The sequence below is a fragment of the Pongo pygmaeus genome, chromosome 13, assembly GCF_028885625.2.
Source record: "Pongo pygmaeus isolate AG05252 chromosome 13, NHGRI_mPonPyg2-v2.0_pri, whole genome shotgun sequence".
Taxonomy (NCBI): domain Eukaryota; kingdom Metazoa; phylum Chordata; class Mammalia; order Primates; family Hominidae; genus Pongo; species Pongo pygmaeus.
Window position 1 is genome coordinate 95,043,152 of NC_072386.2, and position 11,670 is coordinate 95,054,821.

An 11,670-nucleotide genomic window follows, 5' to 3' on the forward strand; every position below is an offset into this window, starting at 1 on the left:
AGGCAGGCCATAGTTCCCCATCATCTGGGTTATCTGCACAAAGTCTCACATTGCCTTAGACACCTCTGCATAAAAGATGGCTTGCCAGTTTGCAGCCAAAAGGAAATCATCCCTAGGAAAAATAGCTTCATTTTTCCATTTCTTCTCCCTCTATGACATATATACAGGCTAGGTGCCTAATACCTTACACTGTTGCCCCTTTACTTCTACATGATCAAATCTACTTCATTCTGAATTATTAACTGTTGAAATCATATAGCATTCTGATTTTTAGCAAGACACTTTCTACTTGATCTTCCTAAGAATGGTGTAGATAGGGGATAAAAGATTACGTTGGCAAAATGGTACTTTCTCTTAGATTATAGAATTTACCATTCAAGGAATAAACTAAACTCTGTTAGCCAAGAGAAGGAAGGTGGTTTGGATGAGAATCCTTTTACCCATAAGTTTCTGTCCTTTTCCTTAACTCTGTCATGAAGAGAAAAGGTAACTCAGTCCTGGATTTCCCTCTTTCTTTTAAATATTAGGAAGAGAAAAATGAGAATTTCGGGAATTAGTGGAATCATCAACCCTCATATTTATTTTGGAACCTCCGGGTGAGAGCTAGCCCTACACTCAGAGTAAAATACTTTTAAAAATAAATAAAGAAGCATTTACATTCCTTCCGAGAAGCATTTTTGACACAGTATACTCTTCACAGTTGCCTTCATGTCTTTGTTCCTCAAACTATAGATGAGAGGATTAAGCATAGGTGTCACCACTCCATAGAAGAGGGAGATGATTTCGTGACTTGTTCTTTGTCTGCACCAGAAAAGTCTTTAGCCTTGGGCTTTGCATACATGAAAAGGATGGTTCCGTAGAATATAATCACCACTGTTAGGTGGGCAGAGCAGGTGGAGAAGGCTTTGTGCCTTCCTTCTGCAGAAGGAATTCTCAGGATGGTGGAGAGAATAAAAACATATGTAACAAAAATAAAAAGTACTGGCCCTACAAGAAAAATCATATTGCCCTGGCCAGAACTTCCAACACTATGTTGAATAGAAGTGGTGAGAGAGGGCATCCCTGTCTTGTGCCAGTTTTCAAAGGGAATGCTTCCAGTTTTTGCCCATTCAGTATGATATTGGCTGTGGGTTTGTCATAGATAGCTCTTATTATTTTGAGATACGACCCATCAATACCTAATTTATTGAGAGTTTTTAGCATGAAGGGTTGTTGAATTTTGTCAAAGGCCTTTTCTGCATCTATTGAGATAATCATGTGGTTTTTGACTTTGGTTCTGTTTATATGCTGGATTACATTTATTGATTTGCGTATATTGAACCAGCCTTGCATCCCAGGGATGAAGCCCACTTGATCATGGTGGATAAGCTTTTTGATGTGCTGCTGGATTCGGTTTGCCAGTATTTTATTGAGGATTTTTGCATCAATGTTCATCAAGGATATTGGTCTAAAATTCTCTTTTTTTGTTGTCTCTGCCAGGCTTTGGTATCAGGATGATGCTGGCTTCATAAAATGAGTTAGGGAGGATTCCCTCTTTTTCTATTGATTGGAATAGTTTCAGAAGGAATGGTACCAGCTCCTCCTTGTACCTCTGGTAGAATTCGGCTGTGAACCCATCTGGTCCTGGACTTTTTTTGGTTGGTAAGCTATTGATTATTGCCACAATTTCAGCTCCTGTTATTGGTCTATTCAGAGATTCAACTTCTTCCTGGTTTAGTCTTGGGAGGGTGTATGTGTTGAGGAATTTATCCATTTCTTCTAGATTTTCTAGTTTATTTGCGTAGAGGTGTTTGTAATATTCTCTGATGGTAGTTTGTATTTCTGTGGGATTGGTGGTGATATCCCCTTTATCATTTTTTATTGCATCTATTTGATTCTTCTCTCTTTTTTTCTTTATTAATCTTGCTAGCGGTCTATCAATTTTGTTGATCCACCCAAATGTCCAACAATGATAGACTGGATTAAGAAAATGTGGCACATATACACCATGGAATACTATGCAGCCATAAAAAATGATGAGTTCACGTCCTTTGTAGGGACATGGATGAAATTGGAAATCATCATTCTCAGTAAACTATCGCAAGAACAAAAAACCAAACACCGCATATTCTCACTCATAGGTGGGAACTGAACAATGAGAACACATGGACACAGGAAGGGGAACATCACACTTCAGGGACTGTTGTGGGGTGGGGGGAGGGGGGAGGGATAGCATTGAGAGATATACCTAATGCTAGATGACGAGTTGGTGGGTGCAGCGCACCAGCATGGCACATGTATACATATGTAACTTACCTGCACGTTGCGCACATGTACCATAGAGCCTAAAGTATAATAATAATAATAATAATAATAATAATAATAATAATAATAATAATAAATAAAATAAAATAAAAAAAGAAAAATCATATTAGCAACAACCATGCTAATAATATTTATGGAGATATTAGCACAGGCCAATTTTAAGACAGCCAGGATTTCACAAGTAAAATGATTAATGACGTTATCTCCACAGAAAGGAAGCCGCATTGCAAGGGAGGTTTGCAACACAGAATTGGTTCCTCCTCCAATCCAGGACCCAGCAGCCATGGACACGTATGAAGCCTTGCTCATGATGATAGGGTATCGTAGAGTGTTACAGATGGCCACATAGCGGTCAAACGCCATCATACTTAGAAGCACACACTCTGTTGCTCCCACAGCAAAAGAGAGAAACATTTGCACTCCACACCCAGAGAAGGAAATAGTTTTCTCTGACGTTAAGAAGCTGCTGAGAAATAGTGGAATAGATGAACTAGTGTAGCAGATGTCCAAGAATGATAAGTTACTGAGGAAAATGTACATGGGGGTGTGCAAGTGGGTGTCATAAACACTCACAATGATGATGACTCCATTTCCCAAAAGGATCACCAAATACATACATAGGACCAGCACAAAGTAAATGGCCTCTAGCTCTGGGTAGCCAGAAAGCCCCAGCAGGACAAATTCTGTCACGAAAGACTGATTAGAGTTTCCCATGCTAATATTTTCTTTGACCAGCAGGAATTATGTAGTGGCTGGAATGTGTGTGGATCTTTTACAGCAGTGTCTGTAAGAATCATTTGCATTCTTGAATGGCTTCCCTTATGGGTAATAAAGACCTGTAAATGGATACACAAATAGCACAACAATATGTTACGGCCCTCTAAGTTAAGCTCAGTTAGACTTTCAGACTTCACGAAGGAGTCCCCAGCTCTCAAAAAGAATATTCTTGTTAGAGAACAGATTAAAAATACATGCAACTGAGTTAGAATTATGAATCTCATTTGCATTACAAATTTAAATTATTTTAATACAATGTTACCATATTTTGACCAAACAATCCAGAACAAATAGAAAATGTATGAAATATTACTAGCCAGCAGATATCTGGCCATTTTAACCAACATTATTATCTGTAACCAAACATTTTTCTTCACACTATGTTATACCTAACAAAATTGCTGTTCTTCAGTTACTAAAACAAAGTTGTATGTGAAAGTTCTGCTTCAATGGTAATTTAATCTTAATTGCAGAAGAGTTTTGTGGGCTAAAAGAATAAATAGAAAAGACATTTTTAGGAAAAAGGACTTTTGGTTATTCCTAATTTAGGAGAAATATGAATACCTGAACTATCCTCCTAAGAATATTGACTAGAGAAGAAGTATTACTTATAAAATAGTAAAGGAAAAAATTGAGATAAAATTATTCTTGTTTGTCTTTTTCAATACAGATTAGGAAATCTTTCTAGGTCACCCTATTGTTCTGCCTGCTATACACAATGAATAAAAAGTTGACCTCAGAAAAACTCTAGTGTACATTTCTCAATCTATAATCAAACCATAAATAAATGTATAAATTAAAGAATTTCAGTAACAAGGGATTTGCTCTTTTACCTCTAAGTATGAGAAAATACATATTGCCTTCTTCCTGCATAGAAGTCAGCTTCCTCTGCTCTAACAGCTGTTCTGCTGATCTTCCTCTCACTGCATATTTGGAAATACCCATGATAATGAGAGGTAGGTCACTCAAAAAGCTCTTAAACATAGCAATTTGCTATAATTATTTGTACCCTTATTTGATGTAATATGGAGTATTTCTATATTTAAATGCCAAAAACAGAAGTCCTACTTTTTTAAATCAGATTGCTAGTCTCATAAGTTCCATCTCAATAACTTCACAAAGATAACTAAAAGAACTGTCTGCTTCTCAGTTTTCATTAAAATCAAGTAGCTGCCATTGCTATTGTAAAAGCCAATTAGTCACTGGCAAAATAGAAACTAGTTCTAGTAACGATGAAAGCTGGGGCTCTTGGCAGTCTTTTCACTAGCAGAGGATTCTTTAAAAGACCAGCCAATGAAGCACCAAAGCAACTCAAAGTGTTTGCTACTTTGAGGATGCTTCTAATCCCAAAAGTAATTGAAACCTCACAATGTGGATTGGACAGAATTTTAAAACTTTCTAGTACTTTTGGGACGAAGTCCCTCAGAAGCAATTAAAACAAAGTTGTTAATACAATTTAATTAAAGTTTAACTCATAAAATAGTAACAATTATTCTAGCTTTACATTCTCTGGGAAGAGCAAGTTGAGGAATGCTACCCAGGTAAAACAGCCAAGACATGGAAATTAGAATTCACTATATCTGATGGAAAGATGTAGCAGTAATCTGTGACGCTTAATTCAAAATGATGCTTTGTTCTTAATAAATGAACTGTTAATCACGTTTATTTTGACCATTAATCCTGGAGTCTCAGAACCCATAAGCTTCATACAGGTCTTATTGGCCCCTCTAAATAGCCATAATCACACGCACAGTCATTTTAATTTTGTTCACTCATACTCTCATTCAAATATTTATGCAATATCCCAACTTCATTCAACCTGTTCTTTAGTTATGTCCACACTAGCATGGCACAATGTAAGTCCGACCACGCAACAACTTCCATGAGTGAGCAAGCCTTACTTTACTTTTTAACAGGAAAAGAAATTGTGACTTGAAGTAATTCTTTATAACACTTATCATGACTATCTTTTGAAATAAATATCAACCCTTAAAGAATTCAGTTATTTCACACAGATATGACAAAATAATCTTTCAGCATATAAACAAGTGGGATCACCATGTGTAGTGTTAAAAAGGGAATAAAATTGGACAACGGTGCTCTTTGTCAGTGGACGATATTTTTAAAAAGTTATTGAACAAGAGATGTAACATAATCCTGAAGAATGGGTAAACTACTTATGTAAGAAAAACTGGTAGTATATGCTTCAACAAATCAAATTTGAAATAAAAAATTCTCAGAGTTGTTAACTTTATGCAAGGACATGTTCAGTATACTGGTTCGTAAGGCAGATATTGGGCAGGTTTTCTCACTAATCAATACTCAATGGACAAAAGAATTAAACAGGTCAAATGTGACACTGTAGAAGCTATACTATAATGTAAATGGAGGATAGACTGTAACTGCAAAACAACTTATAAGCAAACTCGGCAAAACAAAAAAAATGTCAAGGAGAGCCAAATCATTATAGAAATATAATTAACGAGGTATGTAATATAGATGCCTGTATTTATTTAATTTTTTTTTTTTTGAGACAGGGTCTCATGCTGTCGCCCAAGCTGGAGTGCAATGGCACAACGACAGCTTACTGCAGCCTTGACCTCCCAGGCTCAAGTGCTCTTCCACCTCTCTTCTTCCCGAATAGCTGGGACTACAGACGTGCCACCATATCCAGTTAATTTTTGTATTTTTTGTAGAGATGGGGTCTCACCATGTTTCTCAGGCTCATCTCGAACTCCTGGGCTCTAGCAATTCTCCCACGTCAGTCTCCCAAAGTGCTGGGATTATAAGTGTGAACCACCACACCCAATCAGATGCTTATAATTTATTACAAACAACATATACATTTTTAATATAAGTATTATCCATGCAATATTTTAATTTTATCCCAGCATACATATGCAAGGAAATTAGAAATAATTCAAATTTAACTGTGTCATGTATTTTTATTTGCTAATCTGGTAACCCTAACTTACTGTGACCAAGACTCACATGGCATTCAGTCCAAGCCTGATTGCCCCAACCAGCATCACTGTCAGTTCCAACCATTCGCAGGCATTGGAGAGAGTATGAGACCCAGATCTCTGGGCATTACTACTCATAATAATACTGTCAGACAGTACTATTTTCAGAACTTTCAAATGAGAAACAGAGAATATTCAGTCTTTGTCTGTTTGGGTTGCTATACCAAAACACCAAAGACTGAGTGGCTTATAAACAACAGAAATTTATTTCTCACATCTCACAGTTCTGGAGGCTGAGAAGCCCAAGATCAAGGTACCAGCAGATTCAGTATCTGAATAGGGCCCATTCCTCATAGACATCTGTTTCCAATGGAGCCTCACATGAAGGAAGGGTTGAGGAATTTTCTGGGATGTCTGTTCTAAGGACAGTATTCCTATTCATGAAGGCTATACCATCATGACCTAATCCCTGTCCAAAGGCCTCACTTCCTAATACCATCACCTGGGGATTAGGGTTTCAATATACGAATGGAAGGGGGGACATAAACATTCAGTCAATTGCACAGTGTATTTTGCTAAGCCATTCTAGTGGATACAAGATTATAACATTATTTGTTGTCTCAAATGCACCTAGCCACCACATAAATATCACCTACAGCTGCAACCCTCCATCCCTCTCCATAATAGTAAGAAAAAACAATTAAGATGAACTTATAGGTTCTCATGATTAAGTACTGCTCTTCAATATTTCCAAGCCCTAGTCTATCATCTCATCTTCTCTCTGATTTTATTCAATTCAGTAAACATGAACTGAAGCCTCCCTTGTTCCAGGAACTATGTGCCTGCTTCAGCCTTAGATCTCATAAATTACACTAATCCCCTGCCAAATACTATAGCCTATTATAAGAATGACAAGCCAATGTCTAGGGTCTCACTATCTTGGGTCAACTCCCCAAATGCCACCTGTCTATACTCCAAGCAGAACACTCTCTGAATTCTTTCTTCACATTGCTCTGCTTTATGCTGTACTCACACATCAATCCGTGCTTTTCCTTTAAGTGGCTGGCGTAGGCTGCTTGAATTTCCACTCAAATTCTTAGGTATATGGTATTCAAATGCCTTCTTCTTGTCCCTCAGGAAGCTGCTATACCTGTCCATTTCATTTTGTCTAATGACAAACTAATTCTATATGAATAATTAAGTATCTGCTACAAGCCTCTTCTTTTCCCTAAAATAGTTTACTTCACTAAACTATGGCTATATTTTATCTAAATTGTGAATAAAAATTTTATTTCATGTTATGCTTAGAAAATTTTGTTTAAAAACCTTGAAGTTAGATAAGGGTAATGTTGTTTTGGTTTTTTTTCTGGTTTTTTTGTTTGCTTGTTTTGTTGTATTTGAGACAGGGTCTCGCTCTGTCACAGAGGCTGGAGTGGAGTGGCTCAATCTCAGCTCCCTGCAACCTACACCTCCCAGGCTCTCTTGATTCTCCCACCTCAGCCTCCCAACTAGCTGGGACTACAGACATGTGCCACCACGCCCAGCTAATTTTTTATATTTTTTATAGAGACATGGTTTTGCCATGTTGCCTCAGCCTCCTGAAGTGCTGAGATTATAGGCATGAGCCACTGTGCCCAGTGGTAATGTTTTCTTACATTTTTAATGAATGAGCACAGAACCTCATCTATCTCCTCAAACTAAAGTTTATCAAAATAGTTAATATTAGCTATAATGCAGCTACATCACGATCAGTATATTTACTCTGTCAATCAAGAGAGTCTCTGTCGCAGCCTCATTATCATTCTCTTTCTTGCTTGTATCCTGTCTGTTTCCTAACAGGTGGGTTTTGTCCAGATTGGAGGGATAGTAAAAGGCAGCAAGTAAATACCAATTAGTCCATGATATAAGGAAAAGAACAAGGACATAAAATTGGAATCGGTTAACTAGAATTCAGGTGGGTTATTCCCAAAGCCACATAGTGGAAAGATCAGGGTTGTGATGAGAAAAACACAGAACTACAGATTAATAAATATTGTTGAGCTAGCCAGATACAGAGCAATGGGAAAGATAACAATGGACAATGTAACTTAACTCAGTTGAAAAACAACTTTCAGTGTAAGTTCTGTTTCTTAATAACTTTTTAATCTAATTAATCAATCATTCAATAAACAAATCTTTTGCTAGTTTGCTCTTTCTAGAAACTAGAAATATATTATTTAAAAAATAATAAAGCATTAATTATTAGAAATAATAAAATCATATCAAGCATCTTCTTGGACCATTGTGGAATGAAATTAGAAATCAATATCAAAAGGAACTCTCAAAACTGCACAAGTATGGCAGGGCACAGTGGCTAGTGCCTATAATCCCAGCACTTTGGGAGGCCGAGGTGGGCAGATCACCTGAGGTCAGGAGTTCAAGACCAGCCTGGCCAACATGGTGAAACCCCATCTCTACTAAAAAAAATACAAAATTAGCCAGGCATGATGGCATGTGCCTGTAATCCCAGCTCCTGCTGGGGCAGGAGAATCGTCTGAACCTGGGAGACGGAGGTTGCAGTGAGCCAAGTTCGCGTCATTACACTCTAGCCTGGGCAAAAAAAGCGAAACTCCGCCTCAGAAAAAAAAAAAAACAAAAAAAACTGCACAAGTATATGGAAACTGAGCAACTTCCTTCTGAATTACTTTCAGATAAACAACAAAATTAATGCAGAAATCAAAAAATTTTTTGAAAGAAATGAAAATAGAGACAGCACATACCAAAATCTCTGGGATACAGCATAAGCAGAGTTAAAAGGAAAGTTTATAGTGGTATAAACCTACATCAAGCAGATAGAAATATTTCAAATTAACAGCCTAACTCTGCATCTAAAAGAACTAGATAAACAAGAACAAACTAATCCTAAAGCTAGCCGAAGAAAAGCAATAACTAAAATCAGAGCAAAGCTAAATGAAATTGTGACCAAGAGTACCATACGAAAGATCAACAAAATTAAAATTTCGTCCTTTGAAAGGATAAACAAAGTTGATAGGCCACTAGCTAAGTTAACTGAAGAAAAAAGAGACAAAATTCCAACAAGCATAATCAAAAATGAGAAAGGTGACATTACATTGAATACCACAGAATTACAAAAGATCCTCAGAAACTACTATGAACATCTCTCTGTGCACAAACTAGAAAACTAAGAGGAAATGGATACATTCCTGGAAACATACAACCTCCCAAGACTGAACCAGGAAGAAATTAAAATCCTGAACAGACCAATAAGAAGTTATGAAACTGAATCAGTAATAAAAAACCTACCAAACCAAAAATAGCCCAGCACCAGATGGATTCACAGCCAAATTCTACCAGATAACAAAAATGAGCTGGTTCCAATTTTACTAAAACTTTTCAAAAAAATTGAGAAGCATACCTCCCTGACTCATTCCATGAAACCAGTATCATCCTGATATGAAAATGTGCAAAGGACAGAACAACAACAACAAATTACAGGCCAATATCTCTGATGAACATAGATGCAAAAATCCTCAACAAAATACTAGCAAACTGAATCCAGCAGCACATCAATAAGACAATTCACCATCATCAAATGGGTTTCATTTCAGAGATGCAAGGATGGTGCAACCTACACAAATCAATAAATGTGATTCACCATTTAACAGAATTAAACACAAAAGCCACATAATCATCTCAATAGATGCAGAAAAAGCATTCAATAAAACTCAACAGCCCTTCATGATAAACACCCTCAACAAACTAGGCATCAAAGGAACATACCTCAAAATAATAAGAGCCATATATGACAAACCCACAGCCAACATCATTTCTCTGGTGAGGACTGCGTCTAAGAACTAGAACAAAACAAGGATGCCTACTCTCACCATTCCTATTCAATGTAGTACTGGAAGTCCTAGCCAGAGAAATTAGGCAAGAGAAAGAAATAAAATGTATCCAGAGGTAAAACAAAAAAAAAAGAAAGAAAATATATCCAAATAGGAAAGAAGAAGGTCAAATGATCTCTGTTCACTGATGAAATGACACTGTACCTAGAAAACCCTAAAGATTCCTCCCAAAGACTCTTAGACATGAAAAACATTTTCAGCAAAGTTTCAGGATACAAAATCCATGCACAAAAAATTTATTTCCTTTTTATACACTAACAACTCTCAAGCTGAGAACAAAATCAAAACTCAATTTTATTTATAATTGCCACACAAAAAAATTAAATACCTAGTAATATATTTAACCAAGGAGTGAAAGACTTCTACAAGGAGAACTACAAAACACTGGTGAAAGAAACTGTAGATGACACAAACAGATGGAAAAATATCCCATGCTCATGGATACGAAGAATCAATATCATTAATTAACTGTATTGCCCAAAGCAATATACAGGTTCAATGCAATTTCTATCAAATTACCAATGTCATTTTTCACAGAATTAGACAAAACAATTTTAAAACTCATATAGAACCTAAAAAGAGATCAAATAGCCAAAGCAATCCTAAGCAAAAAAGAAAACCTGGAGGCATCACATTATCCAACTTTAAACAATACTATAAGGCTAGAATAATCAAAATAGTATGGTACTGATACTAAAATAGACACACAGACCAATGGAACAGAATAAAGAACTCGTAAATAAAGTCATACACCCACAACGAATTGATCTTCAATAACATTGATAAAAATAAACAAGGGAGAAAGCACACCCTATTCAATAAATGGTGCTGGGAAAACTGGCTAGCCATATGCAGAAGAATAAAACTGGATCCCTATCTCTCACCATATACAAAAATTAACTCAAGATCAATTAAAAATTTAAAGGTACTACTGAAAACTGTGAAAATTCTAGAAGAAAACCTAGGGAAAAAACTCTCTTGGACATTTGCCTAGGCAAAGAATTTTTGATTAGCAACTCAAAAGTAAATGCAACAAAAACATAAATAGACAAATAGGGCATAATTAAACTAAATAACTTCTCCACAGGCGAAGAAACAATCAACAGAGTAAACAGAAAACCTACAGAATGGGAGATATTTGCAAACTATGCATTTGATAAAGGACTAATATCTAGAATCTATAAGGAACTTAAGCAAATCAATAAGAAAAAAATTTTTTTCATGAGCAAAGGACATGAACAGACATTTCTCGAAAGAAGATATACAAGTGGCCAAAAAACACATGAAAAAATAATCAACATCACTAATCATCAGAAAAATACATATTAAAACCACAATAAGATACCATCACACATCAGTCAGAATGGCTATTATTAAAAGGTCAAAATATAAGAGATGTTGGTGAGGATGCAGAGAAAAGGGAACATAAATTATTTCAACCCCTATGGAAAACAGATGGAGATTTTTCAATGAACTGAAAATGGAACTACCATTCAACTCAGCAATCCAGTTGTATCAAAAAGACACTTGCACTCATATGTATATCACTGCACTATTTACAATAGCAAATTCATGGAATCAAGTGTCTGTTAACAGTCAATTGGATAAAGAAAATGTGCTACATATACACCATGGAAAAGAATGAAAGCCATAAAAAAGAATAAAAGCATGTCCTTCACAGAAACATTGATGGAACTGAAGACCATTGTCCTAAGTGAAAT

General features: G+C 36.2%; 1 pseudogene; it reads right to left on the reverse strand.

The window, feature by feature from the left end:
- Window positions 1-653: 653 nt before the first annotated feature.
- Window positions 654-3,018, reverse strand: LOC129043530 (olfactory receptor 13C7-like; annotated as a pseudogene).
- Window positions 3,019-11,670: the final 8,652 nt, after the last annotated feature.